Source organism: Oncorhynchus clarkii, chromosome 1 (assembly GCF_045791955.1).
Source record: "Oncorhynchus clarkii lewisi isolate Uvic-CL-2024 chromosome 1, UVic_Ocla_1.0, whole genome shotgun sequence".
Lineage (NCBI taxonomy): Eukaryota > Metazoa > Chordata > Actinopteri > Salmoniformes > Salmonidae > Oncorhynchus > Oncorhynchus clarkii.
In genome coordinates this window covers 23,132,411-23,158,951 of record NC_092147.1, presented here as the reverse complement: position 1 = coordinate 23,158,951, position 26,541 = coordinate 23,132,411, and the positions used below count along the sequence as shown (strand labels likewise).

At 42.7% G+C, this 26,541-nt stretch overlaps 1 protein-coding gene across 1 annotated transcript in view; it reads left to right on the top strand.

Annotated features, from left to right (window-relative positions):
• The first annotated feature begins 4,464 nt into the window (after positions 1-4,464).
• Positions 4,465-26,541, top strand: part of LOC139387550 (SNF-related serine/threonine-protein kinase-like) — a 45,066-nt gene continuing 22,989 nt past the window's right edge. The window contains exon 1 of the mRNA XM_071133890.1: positions 4,465-4,733. The gene's annotated coding sequence lies outside the window, so the exon portion shown is untranslated. The remainder of the gene's footprint in view (positions 4,734-26,541) is intronic.

Genomic DNA, 26,541 nt, shown 5'->3' with positions numbered 1-26,541 from the left:
TCTTCACCACACACAGAGCGGAATGCAGGGATCACTGCTCCTACTCACCACTCTATTAGGCTAATAATAGCATAATAATATTTAATCCGTACTTGAACAAAGGGACTACACAAGAACCACATAGGCTTACTGCCCTTAATTGTTCAAGTGCATACCCTGCATCTATAGACATTATAGGTTGAAAGGTGAAAAAACAGCATAGACAAACATTATATTCACATCCTGTTTCCATTGATCATCCTTGAGATGTGATTTTCTGGAGAAAAAAAATCTAATTTTGTCTGTCATAGTTGAAGTGTACCTACTATTAAAATTACAGCCCTCTCTCATCTTTTTAAGTGGGAGAACTTGCACAATTGGAGGCTGACTAAATACTTTTTGCCCCACTGTATGTATATATATATATATATATATATATATATATATATATATATATATATATATATATATATATATATTAATCTTGCACAGAATTCAGCCTACCTGATGTGATGCAATTTTCCAGATATTTTACAACTTTTTTTCTCTGGCCTCCATTGATTTAGTCACCCTAATTCTGACCATCATACATGCATAAAAACTCCAATAACTTTATTATCTACACAATTAATTCATTATTTTACCCATTCGTCAAAAGATGCGTTTGGTTGCTGGATGAGTCTTACGATATAAGAGAAGCACAGAGAGGCCAGAAATAGCCAGACTTAAAAATTGGGTTAAGAAACCGAAGTTGGGTTTTGGAGAAACGGCATCAGTTTGTGCAAGCAATACAGCGGAAGAAGGCACGGCAAAAGAGTGGTGAACGCATAAACGTGGTCATGGAAAACGAGGAAGAGGGAGAAGAGCCGAGTGCAGTGGGAAGATGTGTGTTGAGGAAGAACGGCGCCAAGTAAAAACTGTATTCTGCTGTCGCTGATGGCTCAGAAATTGAACCTGACAAGAGTGAGGATGAATTACCTGTGGTGGCAAGTGTTGTGAAGACCTCCAAGTCTGAGCCTGATGGTCATGCAAAGGGGTGAGTGGGAGTGAGATTTTGGGAGAAAGTAGATCCCTGCCTTTTGGCTGATCCATATGCAGTCTCGGGCCAGGGTAGAAAAGAAGTCGGGTACTGTTTAATCGGTGAAGCTAGCTCATCTGCAGAAAAGTACATGGGTATACGAGGTTTTACTGCAGAAGAGCTACAAGGTGTGTTGAACGAAAGGGTCCTGCCCTCCCAGGCTGTCGGCCTGGTGTAGAATCAGTTAGGGTCAAAGTAGTCGAATGGGGTGGTGATATTAATTTGAATTAAATAGTGGTATATAGGCGTAGAGTTAGTTGGTGTTGCAATGTTTTCCTTTCCCCCCGTCCTTTAACAGTTTTGTATCACGAAATAGAACGTAATTGACTACACACTACCGCACAGTAGGTGGCGGCATGCACAAACAAAATGTGCGAACGCCATGCTACCAAAGAAAAAGAAGACAAAGAAAATATGGGTTTTTGATTGGACACCCTATATAAAATAGCTTTTGACTAAAATGAAAACGTGTCAGTTTCACGAGGTTGGAGTAACAAGATGTTCAACTACTTAAGACATTGGCTAGAAATTCGGTTGTGCCTTTAGATTTCAAGAAAGTTAACAACTAAGGAATAATTTTTCACTTATCTCATTGACTTCTAAACCCCAAACCCCAGTTTCCACCAGTTACCACAACTACAAAGTCAAGATTGGCTATATCAGTAGCAGTTAAATGTACCTACATGTAATCGAAAATGTAATCTACTTAATCCCCAAAAGTAATTGTTTTAATTGCTTTATTTAAAAAAAAATGTTAATCATGAGATGGCCATAAACAATAACTAGTAATGCTGTATACTCCAAGAAAGGTTCAAATATCATCTTTATGGTAAGAAAGTGTAATACATTGCTGAGGTGTAGTCACTTTTGAGGACACAAGCTCAAGTGCACAGTAAAAACATGATACATATATGAAAATATGAAATATTATACTGCATATGATTTATTTCCTATTCAACAACACTGTATGGATAAGGCTTGAAATGACTTGTATGCTATCCAAAGATAGAATAATCAATTTATACAATGACTAACTAGAAGATTTCACCTTTAACTACGCAAGTCAGTTATGAACAAATTCTTATTTTACAATGACGGCCTACCCCAGCCAAACCCTCCCGTAATAACTCGGACAATGCTAGGACAAATGTGTGCCTCCCTATGGGACTCATGATCAGGGCCGGTTCTGATACAGCCCGGGATCAAACCAGGGTCTGTAGTGACGCCTCTAGCACTGAGATGCAGTGCCTTAGACCAGTGCCTTAGACTTGGGTGTCTATGACAAACAGAAAGTGTTTTTTGTTTAAATTCTATGAATTGTTTTAGATGAATGGCTATAAATTGATTTCTGAATGTGCTAACTGCTGTGCTACAGGGTAAAGATTGCAGGCATGTGCTTTGTCAGTGGCTAGGGTTCAGCCAGGAATTGATGGACAGTCGTAAGAGCAAATTAAATGGTAGGAGGGACATTCCAGCTTCACGTCATTTCAGATTTCACATCCTACATCACACAGACTCAGAAAATATACAACTGTGTCGCTGGAAACCTGGGCTATTGCTCAATGCAAGCCACTTCGATCTACGGTGTCCACAGATCAAATTATAAGCAAAAATGTGGGTTGAAACCAGTACCAAAACCACGCAGGTCACCCAACATAATGCCACAGATGTCTCATGTTTTGAGGGAGCATGCAATTGACATACTGACTGCTGACTGCAGAAATGTCCACCAAAGCAGGTGCCAGAGAATTTAATGTTAATTTGTCCACCATAAGCCACCTCCAATGTTGTTTTAGAGAATTTGGTAGTACGTCGAACTGGCCTCACAACCGCAGACCATGTGTATGGCGTTGTGTGAGCGAGAGGTTTGCTGATATCAATGTTGTGAACAGGGTGGCAGTGGGGTTATGGTATGGGCAGGCAGGCATGGACAATTTGAATGCACAGAGGTACAGTGACAAGGTCCTAAGGCCCATTCTCGTGCCATTCATCCGCCACCATCATCTCATGTTTCAGCATGATAATGCACAGCCCCATGTTACAGGATCTGTACACAATTCCTGGAAGCTGAAAATGTCCCAGTTCTTCCATTGCCTGCACACTCATCCAACATGTCACCCCTTGAGCATGTTTTGGATGCTCTGGATCCAGTTCCCTCCAATATCCAACATCACACAGTCATTGATGAGGAGTGGGACGTAATTTCACAGGACACAATGAACAGCCTGATCAACTCTATGCGAAGGAGATGTGTTGCGCTGCATGAGGCAAATGGTGGTCACACCAGATACGAACTAATTTTCTGATCCACACACCTACCTTTTAAAGGTATCTGTGACCAGCAGATGCATATCTGTATTCCCAGTCACGTGAACTCCATAGATAATGGCATAATATATATTTTTTTATTGACTGATTTCCTTATATGAACTGTACATTTTTTTAAACTGTTGCATGTTGTGTTTATATTTTTGTTCAGTGTATTTACTAGGCTATTAGGTCCAATTAAATGAGAGATTCGCATGTTCATTTGTTGTATGGCTCCTTCGGGAATATGAAACCATCACAGCCAGAAAAGAGGAGGAATATATTCTGGAATGGTTATGAAAATAAAATAGTAAAAATATTCCTATTTCTAATGATACGATTCCGATGTCTAATTATTTTAGATTCTAAAAATAAAACACAGATTTTCGCTCTTCTCACTAATGGCAAATGGTTGCATTCTTGTGAATAAGCTTTTCATCATATGTCCCATTTGCACAAAATACTTACTTGCCAGCTTGCAATACAATTTTCAAGCACTAGAAAATGTGCGTATGCATGGTCTAAAGTTTGCGGGTAGGTCAGCACATTCTCACGTCAAGTTACATTTTTATAAATGCCTGCTTTTGGGGTGTATTTTGTACGTACGCACGGTTGAACTCTGTGTCCATACTGACTAAAGAGAATGTGTTTTACTCTTTTCCTTCCGTTTTCATTATTTCCCTCCAAAGGCATTCTAAAAAATGTACATTTGTAAAAAGCATTGTCTTTGGAGTTGTGAATCATAGTCAACGCTACAATTGACCTAATGTGATGTGGTTGGAAAGGCCTCCCCTATAGACCGCTATGCCTCACCCATATATAAATATGTGAAGAATGTATTCTCCCCATTATTCTCCTTCATCTCCTCCGGCTAGCTAATTATAGACACGCTGGCTGTTCAATTGCATAGGCCATAATAGTTTTCTGCTCTCTCGACTTCAGAACAGACATTTTCCTCTAGGCCTTTCCGCCTGCCTCAGCCCTAGCGCGCCATAGGAGAGAACATCCTCCGAATAAGACCGGAGTTAGCTGGAATGCTTTGACGTCAGTAGCAGGCCAACCCAGGCCAGCGCTCAGAGCCGATCAGACGGAGGTGAATGCACGAATAGGCTAGCCTACTGCAGAGAGAGACGCACTCACATCGAGCATCCCTGTTGCCTCGTCATTTGCGGAGACATCGGGGCACGCAAACACTACGCACCTGGCACAGTCAATACAACAGGGCGAGGGGAAAATATTGTGTAATAGCGTTATTAAGATTTTAACACATCAAGTAGGCTAGTATTCTTGGTATAGAAAGAAGTGCATTGCTGTTTACAGTGGTGGGTCGCTCCACTAGCCTCAAGGATAACGCATTTTCCTAACAATGGTAAGTATTTTTTTTTTCTTTAAGCTAACTATATTCCCACTCTTAGCAATTTAAGAATGATCTATTTTGGCTATAATGTTATTGTCAGATTTCGGTGCCAGATGTGAACGACAAGTCTATGTTTATGCATTTCATCAGATGCGTAGGCTAGTCAGTATATGTGTATTTTACGAGCTCGGGACTGCGAACTCAGGACTGATTGCGGAGTGGAAGTTTAACGTTACCAGTCGAAATTAAAGCAAGTGTTTACGATGGGCTGTTATAGCCTACTGCTGGTATTCATGTCCATGTGGAGACTAGAATGATCATAATTTGTACTTTGATAACTAGATATATGCGCTGGCAGCTTTTACATAAAATTATACCGACTAACTTATGATCCATCCTCTCCAATACCGCTGTCATACAAAACTTTCACAATGCTTTAAAATACATTTAAAGATATGTTTATGTTAATTATATATATTTGTGTAACTGTTTGGTAAGGATATCTTAATTCATTAAAGGTCCAATGCAGCCGTTTTCATTGCAATATTATAACATTTATGTTTAACAGTTTAAGTACCTTACTGTGATTCTTTTCAATTAAAATGATCGAAAAGACACAACAATAGCTTCTTAGCCAAGAAAAATTTCTCAAGCAAGAATTTTGCTTGCATTGTCTGGGAGTGGTCTGAGTGAGGAGGGGAATACTGAAAACAATCTGTTATTGGCAGAGTGGTTTGGGACTCTCTTTCTTATTGGTCTATTCATTCATATACCGCCTGGTGATGTCACCGGGCTAGCCAATACTCCATCCCACCAAAACAGACATTTCACAATTTTCACAATTTTCACAATTTCACAGGATAATTCCAACCTTGTAGTGTGGAAATATATATATTGTAACGACCCTGGGTTTATAAGCGTGGATATCGACTCTGCAGCTCGAGCATGCTTTTGGGGCACAGTCGATAGCGCTCTGGATTTTGGATTAGAAGGTTGAGAATTCAAGACCTGCTCCCTGCCTGTTTCATTACAATATATATACAACACACACAATCATGTTTTTGACTGCACTGGGCCATGAATGGGACATGATGATAATGATTGTAGTACAGGGGATGATGAGTAAAATGATTGTGAGACCAAGTCTTAAGTTTACCCATTTGTTCTGTGTATGGTGTCCTTTGTTAGGGAGTAGCAAGTTTGGTGGCATCTCACAGTGCAGTGTGTAATCACTCCCCATCTCTCATAACTCTGTAGGCTATTGTTCGTTACTGTAACAAAAGAGCTGGTTCCTGGCCTGCACCTTGTCTTTCTATTGCCTTGCCATCCCCAGGAAGCACGGGCCAACTCTGAGTCATCACAGGACTGCCAACCAGATAGGAAGATAGAGAGCAAGGGGGAGAGGAGAGAGGGAGAGAGATGGAAAGGGTGGAGGAGAATACAAATGGGGTGATTGAATAGCAGAGAAAAGTCAAAGTGAACTAACAGAGTGTGTGTGTATATATAGCCAGCGTGCATGTGAGTGTGTGTGAGACAATGCATACGTGTGTACATGTGACTGCTTGTAACTCTCCATACTTTATTCTGAGCAGGACGGGACAGTGTCCCCTGGGTCAGAGAGGAGAGAGCAGGCAGGTCACAGGAGAAGCATGCAGCTACAGACACAACTCACTCAACCCTGTAGTTCTCCTCCAATAGACTTACAATTCTATTTCAATTCCTATTAATATTAACATGCTGTTCCATACAAAGAGAGAGACGGAAGAAATGGAGGAGTTAAATATGTGATAAGAGTTTAAATGCTGGAAATGAGTGTGGAATTGAATTATCTGTGTGATAATGACTGAATTAAGAATTCAGAGAGAGTGCTCTCTCAAGTCTCTCTGCTCCCCTATTCTCACGGTGACCTCACCATTTTGAATATTGCATGATGGGAACAAGTGAGATGAGATCCTACATAAGGAAACCCCACTCCGTTCCTCCATCACCCACAACCCCTCCCTCCTCTTTCCCCATCACTATCCTCATTCCATTACCCTCCTCCCTCCCCTTTCCTCCTTCCATCCCGATCTACTCTCCTTTGATAAGATACAGAATTGTTATTTATTTATTTGATTTTATATATTTGATTTAACCTCTATTTAACTAGGCAAGTCAGTTAAGAACAAATTCTTATTTACAATGACGGCCTACCACGGCCAAACCCGGATGACGCTGGGCCAATTGTGCGCCGCCCTATGGGACTCCCAATCACGGCCGATGTGATTCAGCTTGGAGTCATTTTTTAAAAGAAATGTATTTATTTCACCTTTATTTAACCAGGTAGGCCAGTTGAGAGCAAGTTCTCATTTACAACTGCGACCTGTCCAAGATAAAGCAAAGCAGTGCGACAAAAACAACAACACAGAGTTACACATAAACAAATGTACAGTCAATAACACAATATAAAAATCTATGTACAGTGTGTGCAAATGTAGAAGAGTAGAGAGGTAAGACAATAAATAGGCCATAGAGGTGAAATAATTACAATTTAGCATTAACACTGGAGTGATAGATGTGCAGATGATGATGTGCAAGTAGAGATACTGGGGTGCAAAAGAGCAAGAGGATAAGTAACAATATGGGGATGAGGTAGTTGGGTGTGCTATTAATAGATTGGCTGTGTACAGGGATAGTGATCGGTAAGGTGCTCTTACAGCTGATGCTTAAAGTTAGAGAATGAGATATAAGACTCCAACTTCAGTGATTTTTGCAATTCGTTCCAGTCATTGGCAGCAGAGAACTAGAAGGAAAGGCGGCCAAAGGAAGTTTTGGCTTTGGGAATGACCAGTGAAATGTACCTGCTGGAGCACGTGCTACGTGTGGGTGTTGCTATGGTGACCAGTGAGCTGAGATAAGGTGGGACTTTACCTTGCAAAGACTTATAGATGACCTGAAGCCAGTGGGTTTGGCAACAAATATGTAGTGAGGGCCAGGCAATGAGAGCATACAGGTCGCAGTGGTGGGTAGTACATGGGGCTTTGGTGACAAAACGGATGGCACTGTGATAGACTACATCCAGTTTGGTGAGTAGAGTGTTGGAGGCTAATTTCTAAATGACATCGCTGAAGTCGAGGATCGGTAGGATAGTCCGTTTTACGAGGGTATGTTTGGCAGCATGAGTGAAGGATGCTTTGTTGCGAAATAGGAAGCCGATTCTAGATTTAATTTTGGATTGGAAATGCTTAATGTGAGTCTGGAAGGAGAGTTGACAGTCTAACCAGACACCTAGGTATTTGTAGTTTTCCACATATTCTAAGTCAGAACCCTCCAGAGTAGTGATGCTAGTTGGGCGGGAGGGTGCGGGCAGCAATCGGTTGAAGAGCATGCACTTAGTTTTACTTGCTTTTAAAAGCAGTTGGAGGCCACGGAAGGAGTGTTGTATGGCATTGAAGCTAGTTTGGAGGTTTGTTAGCACAGTGTCCAATGAAGGGCCAGATGTATACAGAATGGTGTCATCTGCGTAGAGGTGGATCATAGAATCACCAGCAGCAAGAGCGACATGATTGATATATACAGAGAAAAGAGTCGGCCTAAGAATTGAACCCTGTGGCATCCCCATAGAGACTGCCTGAGGTTTGGATAACAGGCCCTCCGATTTGACACACTGAACTCTATCAGAGAAGTAGTTGGTGGACCAGGCGAGGCAGTCGTTTGAGAAGCCAAGGCTATTTAGTCTGCCGATAAGAATGTGGTGATTGACAAAGTCGAAAGCCTTGGCCAGGTTGATGAACACTGATGCACAGTAATGTCTCTTATCGTTGGCGGTTATGATATCGTTTAGGACCTTGAGCGTGGCTGAGGTGCATCCATGACCAGCTCTGAAACCAGATTGCATAGCGGAGAAGGTACAGTGGGATTCAAAATGGTCAGTAATATGTTTGTTCACTTGGCATTCGAAGACCTTAGAAAGGCAGGGTAGGATAGATATAGGTCTGTAGCAGTTTGGTCTAGGGTGTCTCCCCCTTTGAAGAGGGGGACGACCATGGCAGCTTTCCAATCTTTGGGAATCTCAGACGATACGAAAGAGAGATTAAATGGGCTAATAATAGGTGTTGAAACAATTTTGGCAGATCATTTTAGAAAGAGGGTGTCCAGATTGTCTAGCCCGGCTGATTTGTCGGGGTACAGATTTTGCAGCTCTTTCAGAACATCAGCTATCTGGATTTGGGTGAAGGAGAAATGGGGTAGGCTTGGGCGAGTTGCTGTGGGGGGTGCAGGGCTGTTGATTGGGGTAGGGGTAGCCAGGTGGAAAGCATGGCCAGCCGTAGAAAAATGCTTAATTCTCAATTCTCAACAAATGATAGCGCCTGGGGAATGGGAGAGGTGCTGGGGACTGCAGGGCCTGGGTTAACCTCTACATCACCAGAGGGACAGAGGAGGAGTAGGATAAGGGTACGGCTAAATGCTATAAGAACTGGTCATCTAGTGTGTTTGGAACAGAGAGTAAAAGGAGCACATTTCTGGGCGCGGAAGAATAGATACAAGGCATAATGTACAGACAAGGGTATGGTAGGATGTGACTACATTGGAGGTAAACCTAGGCATTGAGTGACGATGAGAGAGGTTTTGTCTCTCGAGGCACCATTTAAGCCAGGTGAGTTCACCACATGTTTGGGGGGTGGAACAAAAGGGCTAGCTAAGGCATATTGAGCAGGGCTGGAGGATCTACAGTGGAATAAGATAGTAATCACTAACCAAAACAGCAATAGACAAGACATATTGACATTTGGGAGAGGCATGTGTAGCCGAGTGATCATAGGGTCCAGTGAGTAGCTAGCTAAGCTGGACACAGCGAGTCAGACAGCTAGCGTGCTGGGGCTAGCAGATGGGCATCCGGGGGACGTCGCAACAGAAGAGCATGTTGGGTGGGGCGGGTTGCAGGGAAGTATGCTCAATTCATAGATGGAAATTGAGATTAAAAATGTAAAAAATATATCGAAAATATTTACGAAGAAAAAAATATATACACGGGACGGGACAAGACAAAACAGACGTCCATCTGGGTAGAAGCTGTTCAGGGTCATGTTGGTTCCAGACTTGGGGCATCGGTACCGCATGCCGTGCAGTAGCAGAGATTATTTCTATGACTTGGGGGGTTGGGTCTTTGACAATTTTTTGAGCCTTCCTCTGACACCACCTGGTAGAGAGGTCCTGGATGGCACGGAGCTTGGCCCCAGTGATGTACTGGGCCGTACACACTTCCGTCTGTGGCTCTCACACTCTAAAATGTGCAGTTTTGTCACACAACACAATGCCACAATTGTTTCAAGTTTTGAGGGAGTGTGCAATTGCCATTCTGACTATAGGAATGTACACCAGAGCTGTTGCCAGAGAATTGAATGTTAATTTCTCTACCATAAGCCGCCTCCAACATTGTTTTAGAGAATTTGGTAGTACGTCCTCTGACCTCACAACCGCAGACCACGTTCAAGCATGGTGGTGGCTGCATCATGTTATGGGTATGCTTGTCATCGGCAAGGACTTGGGAGTTTTTTTATAATAAAAAGAAAAGGAATAGAACTAAGCACAGGCACAATCCTAGAGGAAAACCTAGTTCTGTCTGCTTTCCAACAGACACTGGGAGACAAATTCTCCTTTCAGCAGGACAATAACCTAAAACACAAAGCCAAATACACACTTGAGTTGGTCGGCTTGAAAATCTATGGCAAGACTTGAACATGTCTGTCTAGCAATGATCAACAGCCAACTTTAAGAATTTTTTAAGAATAATGTGCAAATTTTGTACAATCCAGGCATGCAAAGCTCTTAGAGACTTACCCAGAACGACTCACAGCTGCAATTTCTGCCAAAGGTCAAGACATATTAGTTTTTTCTTTTTCATTTAATTTTTGTTTTTTACAGATGTTTGATTTTTTTCTCCCACTTTGACATTGCAGTTAATGTTGTGTAGATCGTTGACAAAGAATGACAATTACATCCATTTCAATCCCACTTTGTAACAAAATGTGAAGAAGAAAATGATGGGTGTGAAGACTTCCTGAAGGCACTGTATATCATCCATGTTCAGCCACGATTCCGAGTAACATAGGATATTACAGTTCTTCCGGTCCCGTTGATAGGATAGTCTTGAACGGAGCGTGTCCAGTTTATTCTCCAGTGGTTGTATGTACGCCAATGGAATGCAGGGTAGAGGCGGTTTATTCCCTCGCCAACGTAGTTTCTCCAGAGTGCACGCACTTCGGCTTCACTTACTGTACGCTGGTTCTTTCTTCTCTGAGTTTTGGGGATTAGGACCTAGTCTGGGGTGAGCAGTATGTCCTGCACTTCCGACTCATTGATGTAGAAATCTTCATCCAAAGATCGTTGTTATAATGTCCAGAAGCTCTATTCGGTCATAAGAAATGATGGTGGAAACGATATGTAGAAAATAGCTACGATCAATGCAAAAAAAACACCCAAAATAGCAGAATTGATAAGGAGCACGTAAAACAACCGCTACCCAATCAAGCGCCATGTCTCGTATGTGCATGTTTGCGCGTGCGTGTGTGGCAGTGGATTTGTCCATATCCACTCTGGTCCTTGTGTTAAGTGCAGTACCTCTATTGCTTGTTTGTCTGGTATGTTCACCTAGGTACAATTTGTTCTCAGCCTTTCTGCTCAGCTAGCACCAGGCACCAGCAGAATAGATATTCTCACTCATTTTCTCAAGATGTTAGCAAACAAACATGCTAAGTTTGCTGAAATCCTGATGCTTTAGCATTGTTTATTAATGTTTGTGTGCATGTGCCTGTGAGTGTGTGTGTGTGTGTATGTGCATGAGAGAAATATACAGTATGTGTTAGTTGTCAGTGTGTGTGTCTGTGTGTTTATAACAGTGAAAGTCATCTCCCCAGCGGAAGCCTGGTCCCTGTTTGAACACTATCAGAAGGAAACAGGGTTGTTTCCTCCCTGCTCCCTATAGGACGCAGCGGTCTCACACTGTGCTGTTTTAGGCCTGTTCTGCTTTGGTAGCTGACAAGAGAGGCAGTGAAAGCCACAGTGAATAGGAGGATGGCATTCTCTTTCAGTCTCTCAGTCTCTGTTCTCTTTCCCTTTCTCATCTCTCCCCACTGTCTATCTCTTTCTCACATCTCTCTTCTATTTTACAGTCTACCACAGCACAGCTTGTGCACTGAACCTTGTTTAGCATAACTGCTGCTGTTTCTCTCAAATGGAAACATAAAAGCTCTATCCCAAGAACAGATCCTGAGGAAAGTCCTATCTTGCAAAGTCCTATACACAAAACATGTGTGTGTGACTGTGCATTTGAATGCACAAGTGTGAGTTAGACTTTCTGTGTATATACTACTAGGGTATGTATACATAGTTCAACTAACAATGATTGATTCCCAGAATGTTTCAGGTAGATTGTGTGCATTACATCACCTGAACAACTTGTTAATAGGCTGAGGCCCAGACAAAGCCCAGGCCCAGACAAAATAAGTGGACATGAGTTGACGCACTGTGCTGAACAATTAGCTGGCATTTTTTACAGACATTTTACAATCCTTGCCAGACCAGCAAAACGTGCCAGTATTGTGGAAAAACGCAATAATTATACCCATTACTAAAGCGTCTAATCCCTCTGTGCTGAATGACAACTGCCCTGTTGCCTTGACATCCTTAGTAATGAAAATTGTGAAAAGTCAGCGCCACCCAGAAGCTCCTCGACCCATTTCAGCTTGCCTATCAGCCCAGCAGAGGAGTTGATGATGCCATTCTTATGCTCCTCAACATGGTCTATAGACATCTAGAGGCCGCTAAATCCCATGTGAGGTTTCTGTTTGTTGACTATTCTTCTGCCTTCAACATAATCCAGCCTTACATTAAAGCACAGATACTCATAATGAACTTATCCTTGGATGGGGGGGCTGGTTTTGTGGCTGTTGGACTTCCTGAGCCACAGGTCACAGCGGATCAAGGTGGGTCCCCACGTGTCGGACATATGCACCACCAACACAGGCTCCCCACAGGGATGTGTTTTGCCCCCTCTCTTGTACAGCCTTGATGTACAGTTCAAGGCTTTTCCCTGTCTTCTTTTTCTGATTCACTGCAATGTGATTATTTTGCTGTACCAAACTCATATGGTATTACTTATTTTAAACTGAGGGATTTCTTTCCTTTTTTTTTGTTCTTTCTATTTGTATTTGTGTTATATGATGAGGAACACCGTGGCCCAGTCCTAAATTACTTTGTAGAGTGGTGTGATGAATCACACTTGGTCCTCAATAGCAACTAGACCAAAGAGATATGCATAGGTGCGAACAACACCTACCTCTGCAATATCCACCTATCATCTACGTCAGAACATAGAGATTGTAAAGGAATACAAATATCTGTGTGTGGACAATAAGCTTCAGTGGAGCATAGACCTGATCTACAAAAAGAGTCAACAGAGACTGCATTTTCTCAAAAAGCTGGGATCTTTTAATGTTGACTGATTCTGTTTACAAATCTTTCATTGTAAATGAGAACTTGTTCTCAACTTGCCTACCTGGTTAAATAAAGGTGAAATTAAGAGTATTTTAACTTTTTGTATTGTTTGTTGGTTTGGCAAAACCACTGTCAGCCAGAAAAATATGCTGAGAAGGATTATCACCACAGCAAGCAAGGTACTTGGAGTCAAACAGACAGGCCTGGATGAGATCTTTAAGGTCAGGGCCCTCAGCAAGGCTCACAAAATTATTTTGGACCCAAGCCAACCCCTGTACCTGGACTTTGAACTAATTTGTGCCAGGTGTGATATCCCTCCTCAACAGCTCGGTCTAATGTTCCTATCAGCCCAGTAAGGCCAACAGGCTCTTTTTATTGGTATGTAACTGTTATGAGTGTTGTATTGTCAATTTGTTTTCTACTGTATTTAAACACCACTTTAAACCTGTACATGATACTGCAACAAAATTTCTCCATGGGGACAATACAGTCAGTAAGTAGTCACGCCAGTATGAATTGGTTAAAGCTAAATTATTGCTGGTGAAAAGAGCCAATCATGAGCCGTCTTATTAGGGCTGGATGATATACTGTATTTTATGATATACCGGTATTGATGCAGGGACTGGTTTGGGTTTTTACTTTACCTTCTATACCAGTTTTTGAATGTTTTGGTTTGTTGAATGTGATACGCCATGTGTTATGTCAATTTTTACTTGATTCATCTCTCTCCGCTCTTTCTCTCCGTGCCACTTTCCACACAGACCTAGCCACGCCCCTTTCACTCAAGGAGCGCATTTGATGTTCCTCAACCACGAGACATTTGCGTTCAGTCTGCATGGTCTATGCAGCACATGCAATTCAATATCCAAGATGGCATAGCAGTCAGACGTCTTTGTCCTTCGTCTTGTCGTGTCCCATGTATATATCTTTATATACCTTTTTCTTCGCATATCTTTTTCATATTTTTCTAAACCTCAACTTCAAAATACACTCCTTCAACCCGCCTCACCCAATGTGGTGTGGATCTGTTTTTTATAAAGTATTTTTATTTACCTCGGAACCGGAATCCCCTAACAGAAGCTAGCCAGCTCAGTAGCTACTAGCTAGTAGTCAGCTAACCACGTCTAACGGCCATCAGCTAACCTTTAGCTCGGAAAGCTCTCGCCAGTTTGTACAACGCGACTCAAACCAGAGCATACCGGACCTATTTTCTCTCCATATCGCCAGATTCCTACCGCAAGCTCTGAACCTTTTCACCTTGATCATTGCAGCTAGCTAACGTCTGTCCCGAAGCAAGCACCAATTAGCCTGGAGTTAGCCCATGCTAGGCCCATTCTCCCGGCTAACTGAAGAGGCCCATCAGCAACTCCAGGGCTACAATACCCGGACCCCTTCTACTGCCGGTACTGGGCACGGAACCCGGCCGATCCTTCACGACTGGACTACCAACGTAACCTGCTCGAGAGAACACTCAACTGTTCCCTACGCCGCCACGTCCCCTGAATGCCCATCTGCTAGCCGCGGCCCGCTAGCTGCTAGCCGCTGCCCGCTAGCTGTCTAGAGCATATTGGACTGTTAGCTGAACAGATCCATCGGCCAATTTCTTGGGCCACTATACCTATTTTGCCAATTGGACTTGGACCCCTCTGCTACTCTGAACCCTATTAATCCATCACGACTGGTCTATCGAAGTCACCGCATGATGACTCGGCTACGCATGCCTCTCCCTAATATCAATATGCCTTGTCCATTACTGTCTTGGTTAGTTATTATTGTCTTATTTCACTGTAGAGCCCCTAGCCCTGCTCAATATGCCTTAACCAACCATTTAGTTCCACCTCCCACATATGCGGTGACATCACCTGGTTTAAACGTCTCTAGAGACAATATCTCTCTCATCATTACTCAATGCCTAGGTTTACCTCCAATGTACTCACATCCTACCATACCTATGTCTGTAGATTATGCCTTGAATCTATTCTCTCATGCCCAGAAACCTGGTACTCTGTTCCGAACGTACTAGATGACCAGTTCTGATAGCCTTTAGCCTTACCCTTATCCTACTCGTCCTCTGTCCCTCTGGTGATATAGAGGTTAATCCAGGGCCTGAAGTGCCTAGCTCCACTCCTACTCCCCAGACGCTCTCATTTGTTGACTTCTGTAACCGTAAAGCCTTGGTTTCATGCATGTTAACATTAGAAGCCTCCTCCTTAAGTTTGTTTTATTCACTGCTTTAGCAAACTCTGCCAATCGTGATATCCTAGCCGTGTCTGAATCCTGGCTTAGGAAGACCACCAAAAACCCTGAAATTTCCATCCCGAACTATAACATCTTCCGACCAGATAGAACTGCCAAAGGGGGCGGTGTTGCAATCTACTGCAGAGATAGTCTGCAGAGTTCTGTCTTACTATCCAGGTCTGTGCCCAAACAATTCGAGCTTCTACTTTTAAAAATCCACCTTTCCAGAAACAAGTCTCTCACCGTTGCCGCTTGCTATAGACCACCCTCTGCCCCCAGCTGTGCCCTGGACACCATATGTGAATTGATTGCACCCCCCATTTATCTTCAGAGCTTGTGCTGCTAGCTGACCTCAACTGGGACATGCTTAACATCCAGGCCATCCTACAATCTAAGCTTGATGCCCTCAATCTCACACAGATTATCAATGAACTTCCAGGTACAACCCCAAATCTGTAAACACGGGCACCCTCATAGATATCATCCTAACCAACTTGATCTCCAAATACACCTCTGCTTTTTTCAACCAAGATCTCAGCGATGACTGCCTCATTGCCTTCATCCGTAATGGGTCTGCGGTCATACGAGCAGCCCTCATCACTGTCAAACGTTCCATAAAACACTTCAGCGAGCAGGCCTTTCTAATCGACCTGGCACGGTTATCCTGGAAGGATATTGACCTCATCCTGTCAGTAGAGGATGCCTGGTTATTCTTTAAAAGTGCCTTCCTCACCATCTTAAAAAAGCATGCCCCATTCAAAAAATATAGAACCTGGAACAGATATAGCCCTTGGTTCTCTCCAGACCTGACTGCACTTGACCAGCACAAAAACATCCTGTGGCGTTCTACATTAGCATCGAATAGCCCCCGTGATATGCAACTTTTCAGGGAAGTTAGGAACAAATATACACAGGCAGTTAAGAAAGCTAAGGCTAGCTTTTTCAAGCAAAAGTTTGCATCCTGTAGCACAAACTCAAAAAAGGTCTGGGACACTGTAAAGTCCATGGAGAATAAGAGCACCTCCTCCCAGCTGCCCACTGCACTGAGGCTAGGAAACACTGTCACCACTGATTAATCCACTATAATTGATAATTAAGCATTTCTCTACGGCTGGCCATGCTTTCCACCTGGCTACCCCTACCCGGATCGACAGCCCTGCACCCCCCCACAGCAACTCGCCCAAGCCTACCCCATTTCTCCTTCACCCAAATCCATATAGCTGATGTTCTGAAAGAGCTGCAAAATCTGGACCCCAACAAATCAGCCGGGCTAGACAATCTGGACCCTCTCTTTCTAAAATGATCTGCCAAATTGTTGCAACACCTATTATTAGACTGTTTAATCTCTCTTTCGTATCGTCTGAGATTCTCAAAGATTGGAAAGCTGCCACGGTCATCCCCCTCTTCAAAGGGGGAGACACCCTGGACCAAACTGCTACAGACCTATATCTATCCTACCCTGCCTTTCTAAGGTCTTCGAATGCCAAGTGAACAAACATATTACTGACCATTTTGAATCCCACTGTACCTTCTCCGCTATGCAATCTGGTTTCAGAGCTGGTCATGGGTGCACCTCAGCCACGCTCAAGGTCCTAAACGATATCATAACCGCCAACGATAAGAGACATTACTGTGCAGCCGTGTTCATCAACCTGGCCAAGGCTTTCGACTCTGTCAATCACCACATTCTTATCGACATACTCAATAGCCTTGGTTTCTCAAATGATTGCCTCGCATGGTCACCAACTACTTCTCTGATAGAGTTCAGTGTGTCAAATCGGAGGGCCTGTTGTCCGGACCTCAGGCAGTCTCTACGGGGGTGCCACAGGGTTAAATTCTCAGGCCGACTCTCTTCTCTGTATACATCAATGATGTTGCTTTTGCTGCTGGTGATTCTCTGATTCACCTCTATGCAGACGACACCATTCTCTGGCCCTTCATTGGACACTGTGTTAACTAACCTCCAGACAAGCTTCAATGCCATACAACTCCTTCCGTGGCCTCCAACTGCTCTAAAATGCAAGTAGAACTAAATGCATGCTCTTTAACCGATCGCTGCCCGAACATGCCCGCCTGTCCAGCATCACTATTCTGGATGGTTCTGACTTAGAATATGTGGACAACTACAAATACCTAGGTGTCTGGCTAGACTGTAAACTCTCCTTCCAGACTCACATTAAGCATCTCCAATCCAAAATTAAATCTAGAATCGGCTTCCTATTTCGCAACAAAGCATCCTTCACTCATGCTGCCAAACACACCCTCGTAAAACTGACCATCCTACCGATCCTCGACTTCAGCGATGTCATTTAGAAAATAGCCTCCAACACTCTACTCAACAAATTGGATTCAGTCTATCACAGTGCCATCCGTTTTGTCACCAAAGCCCCATATACTACCCACCACTGCGACCTGTACGCTCTCGTTGGCTGGCCCTCGCTTTATACTCGCCTCCAAACCCACTGGCTCCAGGTCATCTACAAATCTCTGCTAGGTAAAGCCCTGCCTTATCTCAGCTCACTGGTCACCATAGCAGCACCCACCCGTAGCACGCGCTCCAGCAGGTATCTCTCACTGGTCACCCCCAGAGCCAATTATTCCTTTGGCCGCCTTTCCTTACAGTTCTCTGCTGCCAATGACTGGAATGAACTGCAAAAATCACTGAATCTGGAGACTCATATCTCCCTCATTAGCTTTAAGCACCAGCTGTCAGAGCAGCTCACAGATCACTGGACCTGTACATAGTCCATCTGTAAATAGCCCTTCCAATTACCTCATCCCCATACTGTATTTATTTATCTTGCTCCTTTGCACCCCAGTATCTCTACTTGCACATTCATCTTCTGCACATCTACCATTCCAGTGTTTAATTGCTATATTATAATACTTTGCCACCCGTATCCTACCTCATTTGCACACACTGTATATAGACTTTTTCTACTGTATTATTGACTGAATGTTTGTTTATTCCATGTGTAACTCTGTTGTTGTATGTGTCGAACTGCTTTGCTTTATCTTGGCCAGGTCGCAGTTGCAAATGAGAACTTGTTCTCAACTAGCCTACCTGGTTAAATAAAGGTTAAATAAAATTTTAATTTAAAAAACAATGTTGATGACAACAATGCTGTTTTCACTTTGCTTCTTAATATAAATCCACTAGCGTTCTATAATGACACTATTGGTTTATTACTATTAGTCTTTTCTTTGCAAGTTGCCCTAAATCTTGTGATAAAATAAAAAAAAATGTTTTAAAAAATCTAATTTGTCAGCTGTCAGGCTCTCGCAAAGTAGGCTATAGGCTGCTGCGGCCATTCCCACTGGCAGTAGGCTATGTTGTTCAAAGTGGCTAGAGATGACACAGTAATGAGAGAAAAATCATATAGGCCTACTGGAAAAATAATAAGCTCCTGAAAATATTAGTATTATCATCCTACAGGATTGAATCATGAAAAGAGCTTGTCTACGTTTCATTCTTTACACCTATTTAATTAGAAAGGAAATGCAAAACAAGCTGACCATCATGACGCTTGCTGCCTACAGTTTCTGATTAAAGAGATGAAGTCCAGACAGGCTACGCATATTTTAGGAAACTTTCTGAATAGACATAGAGAATTAGCAAACTCATACACCAACCCACCCACCGAAAAGGACCCATCAGTCAAAGCCGCCTGCTGTAAATCTCACTCAGACACACAAGCAAATCATATTTCTAATTTCCCCAAAAACGTATTAAAAACTTTGCCTTAGCTTCAAATCCTTTCTGTACGATATCAAAAATAAGTCTACATTATAGGATAATGCTAAATCAATGTAGTCTATCATATCAATTTCCAAGAAAAGTTTTAAGGGGAAGATATAGAGACTGCTGAGATATAGGCCTAGGCTAAATGAAGACGCTGGGAGACTAATTCAGCTTTCAGCAGGACAATAACCTAAAACACAAGGCCAGATCTACACTGTAGTTGCCTACTAAGAAGACAGTGAATGTTCCCTGAGTTACAGGGTTGACTTCAATTTGCTTGAATTTTCAATTTGCTTGAAAATCTATGGCAAGACTTGAAAATGGTTGTCTCGGTGTAGAGGAAGGGGAGGAGACAGGTTGAATAAGGATTTTTAAGCTTTGAGACAATTGAGACATGGATTGTGTGTGTGTGCCGTTCAGAGGGTGAATGAGCAAGACTAAATATTTAAGTGCCTTTGAACGGGGTATGGTAGTAGGTGCCAGGTGCACTGGTTTGTGTCAAGAACTGCAACGCTGCTGGGTTTTTCACGCTCAACAGTTTCCAATGTGTATCAAGAATGGTCCACCACCCAAAGGACATCCAGCTTGTGGGAAGCATTGGAGTAAACATGGGCTGGCATCCCTGTGAAACGCTTTGGACACCTTGTGGAGTCCATGCCCCGATCACTGGAGTCTGTTCCGAGGGCGAAAGTGTTACTAATGTTTGGTATAGTCAGTTTATATATCATTAGGCTGTATGTCATTTTTGATGTACAGTGCCTTCGGGAAAGTATTCAGATCCCTTGAATTTTTTACATTTTTTTTTTAGGTTACAGCCTTATTCTAAAATGGATTCAATTGTTTTTTTCCCTCATCAATCTACAGACAATACCCCAAAAACAGTTTTATGAGAAATTGTATTAGCTAATTTATATATAAAAATATATATATTACATTTACTGTGCATAAGTATTCAGACCCAGTACTTCAGTACTCAGTACTTTGTTGAATCACCTTTGGCAGGCGTTACGGCCTTGAGTCTTCTTGGGTATGACACTACAAGCTTGGCACAGCTGTATTTGGGGAGTTTCTCCCATTCTTATCTGCAGATTATCTCAAGCTCTGTCAGGTTGGATGGGGAGCGTCGCTGCACAGCTATTTTCAGGTCTTTCCAGAGATGGTCGACTGGGTCCAAGTCCAGGCTCTGGCTGGGCCACTCAAGGACATTCAGAGACTTGTCCCGAATCCACTCCTGCATTGTCTTGGCTGTGTGCTTAGGGTCGTTGGCCTGTTGGAAGGTGAACCTTCTCCCCAGTCTGTGGTCCTGAGTGCTCTGGAGCAGGTTTTCATCAAGGATCTCTCTGTACTTTGCTCCATTCATCTTTGCCTCGATCCTGACAAGTCTTCCAGTCCCTGGCGCTGAAAAACATCCCCGCAGCATGATGCTGCCAACACCATGTTTCAACATAAGGATGGTGCCAGGTTTCCTCCAGACGTGACGCTTTGCATTCAGGCCAAAGAGTTCAATATTGGTTTCATCAGACCAGAGAATCTTCTTTCTCGTGGTCTTGAGTCTTTGCGTGCCCTTTGGCAAACTCCAAGTGAGTTGTCATGTGACTTTTCAAACTTCTTCCATTTAAGAATGATGGAGGCCACTGTGTTGTTGGGGACCTTCAATGCTGCAGAAATCTTTTGGTACCCTTCCCCAGATCGGTGCCTCAACACAATCCTGCCTCGGAGCTCTATGGACAATTTCTATGGACAATACAAGGTATTAGATTTTTGATGATTTTTTTTAGAATAAGGCTGTAACGTAAGAAAATGTCAAGCGGTCTGAATACTTTCCGAAGGTACTGTAGGCCTATTGCAAATGTGTATTATTGTGGCGTCACCTTCTTCATTGCAAAAATAAACACAAATACACAAATTACTTTAAGCTGCATATTAATTTGATAGAGGTAATGAACTGCTCATTGATAAGCACAGCAATTGATAAAACAGGACCATATTTTAAAAAACAAGTGTTTCTGAGCTTATGTCAGTATTACACAATTACAGAAATCAGGAATAGAGACAGGTCCTATAGACCTCTACTGTATATGAGAAACTGTGTCCAACAGACCACCACCTGTTGTTATAATGGTGACATACTGAACAAAAAAATATGTTATTAAATATTTTTACAATTCTCAATGACATGTATAGCTAAAATAAAGATTTAAGGAAATACAGGCAGGCACCACATTTCTGCAAGACAAAACAGCTGGCTCAATCAAGCATTATGGTATTGTAATTATAAAAGCAAAGCTTGCTTTCATATAATAAAAAAAGCTTGAATTGGTAGAGGAATGGGATTAGTGTGGTGTGTGAAGAATGATTTAACTTGTATGCGGTACGAAGCCCATTATTGTGGGAGCACCTCTAAGAGTATGAACTAGGCTGTTTGAGAAGGTTTGAATTCTAAGCAACCTCCATACGCATTGAAATACAATATAACAACATAGCTACTGTAGTAAGTCAAAGCTGTGTGCTGGAAAACCTTGGTAGAGCATGGATTGAGTAGGCATTGTGGTGCTCTTGAATTTCCTTTCTTTTTCAGCTTCACTTAAAACATTGTTTTTTGTTTTTTAATTAGCTATAACCTTGGTTGTCCAGCTTTACAGTGTTTTGTAAACATTCCACTTGAGCTCAGAAAGTGTGCAGAGAGAAAGAGAGCACAGAGAGAGCACAGAGAGAGCACAGAGAGAGCACAGAGAGAGCACAGAGACTTGGCCGTCAGATGCCCACTCCTTTCACCTGCACACATCAGACTGTGGGCAGGTCAATAATTCACAGAATTGATTCCTGCAGATAAACAGAGCTCTATGTCTGTCTGTCTGCACATGCTCCTCATAGGACTCAGCACTCAGACACATGTGAGAAGGCCTGCTCTCCTCCATCCCTTCTGCTTCTTTGGCACATTAACCCTTCAGTTACAGCACACGCACAAACACACACTTGAGCGCACACACAGACACAGACACACTTGCATGGCAGCAGCACACACACACACACACACACACACGGATACACACACCCACACAAACAAATTATAATATCCCATTACAGATATCGATCCATACCATTTTTGCATGAACGCACTCAACATCCATAGCCTTTATTCCTACCAACCCTGTCTGTATCTGCCACCCTTCTCCATTTAGTCCTTCCCCACCTACCTCCGTCTATTCTAGCCCTTCCTCTCTCCTGTCCATTATCCTCTCACAGTTACGTGTATCCACACCTATAGTGACGCCTGTTCTGTTGTTCTTTCTGCCTCCCTTCCTGTTTCCTTCGATAGTCCTCTGGGATTCTTGGACAGTTCACACTGGTCACAGAAGTCAGTTCAACATCTAGTTTTGATTTACATGTAGTTGAATTGGTAACTAATGTGAATTCAACATGACATCAACAAAAATGTCACCATGTCATTGGATTTAGGTTCAAAGTTGGGTGAAAAAAAGACTAAATGCCCTTATGGTGATTACTTTTTCAAATCCAATCAGTTTTTCACATTGATTCAATGTCATCACATTTTTTGTTTGTATTGACGTGGAAACAACATTGATTCAACCAGTTTTTGCCCAGTGGGTTGTAACTTGTGAGCCACAGAGGTGTACCTCTACTGTTTATGCTGGAATGTTTATGATGCCATTAAGGGATTTGAGATTGTTTTATGTCATGTATTACCAAAAAAAGCCTTTTTTGTTGTTGTAGTTTTTTCAAGTTTATGTTGTTCAACTGGCTGTGTTTGTTAGACAGAAGTCGATGAGGCCACCTGGCTCCTGCTTCCAGTCCCTTATGTTTATAGGAAGGAACACTTCCCTAACCTGTCTGTCAGGTCACTATGAACTGTGCAAGAATGCACACACACGCACTCCCTCTGCGTGGGTTCAATGTCAGCCTGTGTCTGTGTGAGAAACTGGAAATGAGAATGAAATGCAGCCAGGAAATGTTGGCAACAGGTCTGAAGCTAAATGTCTCTATTACATATATGGTGACTATGGCCACTATGACTACTAAAATTAGTTTAAAGATTATAAAGGGTGATTCTGCTAGTATTATATGGGCGATTCCACCCCAGCGTGGACAACATTTTAGAGAAATAAGCTTTTTATTGTACATTATTGAACATTTCTGGGATCTTTTATTTCAGCTCATGAAACATTTTACATGTTGCGTTTATATTTTTTGTTCAGTATAAAAGGGCTGTCCCCTTAGGAAAACCCTTTCATGAACCCCTTTTTGGTTCTCATTTGGGTGCTCTTTTGGGTGTCAGTTGGCTTTCCATAGCTGCGCATTCAGAGGTCGAGACAGTAGGTGCGGTAGAGCGAGGGAGAGGGAGGGAGGGAGAGTCAAAAACAGCAAGTCCGTGACAAGGTAGCATGTCTGGAGAACCAGGGTTCTCAGGGTTCCATAGCTGCAGGGAGAACAGTTGAAACTTGAGCAGCACGACCAGGTGGACAGCCAGGAGGCATTGGTCTAGGTAGTCTGGAGGCATGGTCCCAGGGCTCAGGTCCTCTGGGAGGGGAGGGAGAGAGAGAATTAGAGGGAGCATAATTAAATTCACACAGGACACCAGATAAAACAGGAGAATTACATCAGATAAAACAGACTGACCCTAGCCCCCCGAAAACATAGACCATTGCAGCATATATACTGGAGGCTAAGAAAGGCGGGGTCAGGGGACACCCACATACGGGGACACCCGTATGACACCACTTTGCCAAAGCACAGCCCCCACACCTGGGGCGGCAGGGTAGCCTAGTGGTTAGAGAGTTGGACTAGGAACCGGAAGGTTGCAAGTTCAAATCCCAGAGCTGACAAGGTACAAATCTGTCGTTCTGCCCCTGAACAGGCAGTTAACCCACTGTTCCTAGGCCGTCATTGAAAATAAGAATTTGTTCTTAACTGACTTGTCTAGTTAAATAAAGGTAAAAATTTAAAAATTTAAAAAACACCTAGAGGGATATCAACAGACCACCAACTTACTACCCTGAGACAAAGCTGAGTATAGCCCACAAAGATCTCCTCCAACACACAAGCACAAGAACAGACAGGAAGATCACGTCAGTGACTCAACACACTCAAGTTGAGTATAGAGCAATGACACATAGGGACGGCATTGAAGAATACTAGTAAGACAGTGACTCAGCCCCCGTAATAGGGTCAGAGGCATAAAATTGAGCTCAATGGGAGAAAGCCCTGCCTTCAGCTGTTTTCTTAGAAATTCTAGGGAGAATTAGGAGGCCTGTGTCTTGTGACCATAGCCTATGTGTAGGTATGGAGCAAGTCCATGTAATTCTTTGTAGGTTAGCGTCAACCTTGAATTCAGCCCTAGCCTTAACAGAAAGCCAGTGTCAAGAGGCTAGTACTAGTGATTATTTGGTTCTAGTCAAGATTCTAGCAGCCGTATTTAGCACTAACTGAAGTTTATTTAGTACCACGACTATTGATGGTCCTAAGATAGCTGGAGAGTAGAGCATTGCAGTAGTCTACTCTAGAAGTGACAAAAGCACGGATTAGATTTTCTGCATTATTTTTGGACAAAAGTTTCTGATTTTTTAAATGTTACGAAGATGGAAAAAAGCTGCCCATTAAATATTATTGCTATGTTCATCAAAAGAGAGATACGGGTCCAGAGTAACACCAAGGTCCTTCACAGTTTTATTTGAGACAACTGTACAACCATCAAGATTAATTATCAGATTCAACAGAAGATCTCTTTGTTTCTTGGGACCTAGAACAAGCATCTCTGTTTTGTCTGAGTTTAAAAGTAAATTTGCCCCCATTCGCTTCCTTATGTTGGAAACACAGGCTTCCAGGGTAGGCAATTTTGGGGCTTCACCATGTTTCATCGAAATGTACAGCTGTGTTTCGTCTGCATAGCAGTGAATGTTGACATTGTGTTTCAGAATGCCATCAGCAAGAGTTAGTATATATGGTGAAAACAATAGTGGTGGTCCTAAAACGAAACCTTGAGGAACACCGAAACTTACAATTGATTTGACAGAGGACAAACCATCCTCAGAGATGAACTGTTATCTTTCCGAGCGATAAGATCTAAACCAGGCAAGAACTTGTCCGCGTAGACCAATTAGGGTTTCCAATCTCTCCAAAAGAATATATCGATCGAAGGTGTCAAATGCGGTCTTGAAGCACAAGGACAGATGCTTTGGTCCGACGCCATTAAACGGTAATTTACCACCTTCACGAGTGCAGTCTCAGTATTCAGTCCGATAGTCCAGGATTATGAGGAAAAACATTAAGATTCACAATATTTATTCCACGGGACAAAGGTATGATCCAGGGTATGACTGTGACAATGTGTAGGTCCAGAGACAAAACCCACTGAGTCGATGATGGCAGGGTGGCAGGTAAGGTGGTGGTGATATGTTCCTTGACTAGTCTCTCAAAGCCCTTCATTTAGTTCAGTTATCTTTTCCTTCTTTGGTACAGGAACAATGGTGGCCATCTTGAAGCATGTGTGGACAGCAGACTGGGATAGGGAACAATTGAGCATGTCCGTAAACACACCAGCCAGCTGGTCTGCGCATGCTCTGAGGACGCGGCTAGGGATGCCGTCTGGGTCAGCAGCCTTGCGAGGGTTAACACGTTTAAATGTCTTAATCATGTCAGCCACGGAGAAGTAGAGGGGGGCCCGCAGTCCTTGGGAGCGGGCCGCGTCGGTGAAACTGTATTATCCTCAAAGCGGGCAAAGAAGGTGTTTGGTTTGCTTGGAAGCAAGACGTCGGTGTCCGTGACGTGGCTAGTTTTCTTTTTGTAATCCGTGATTGTCTGTAGACCCTGCCGCATGTTTGAGCCATTGAATTGCGACTCCACTTTGTCCCTATACCGACATTTCGCTTTTTTGATTGCCTTGCGGAGGGAATAACTACATTGTTCGGGCAATATACGGGCGATTTTGCCCAATCTAGATCGAAGGCACAGAAACGATCTCAATGGGGATAGAGTTAAGTCTAATTCATGTTTTCTTTTTTTGCCATGGAAAATCTGGTACTGTAGTATCGCGATACTGGTATTGTGACAAATCTAGCTTGAATAGTGTGTTGTTACCAACAATATGTCTAAAATAAGATGCATCTAAAAAGGTAGTTTTGAGATATCAATGTAAATATTTTTAATGTTGACAAAAATCATGTGAAAATGTGTATTTCAGAATCTAGACATTCCCCATATTTGAGAGAACACTATAAGGAGTATCCTGACACCAAGATGTTGTCTGTATCATGTACGTTTCACAGATCATAGGGTCTTACAGGAGGCATATACAGTATACAGTAGGTTAAAAATGGTTTGTGATACAAATGTAAATAGCATTTCAAA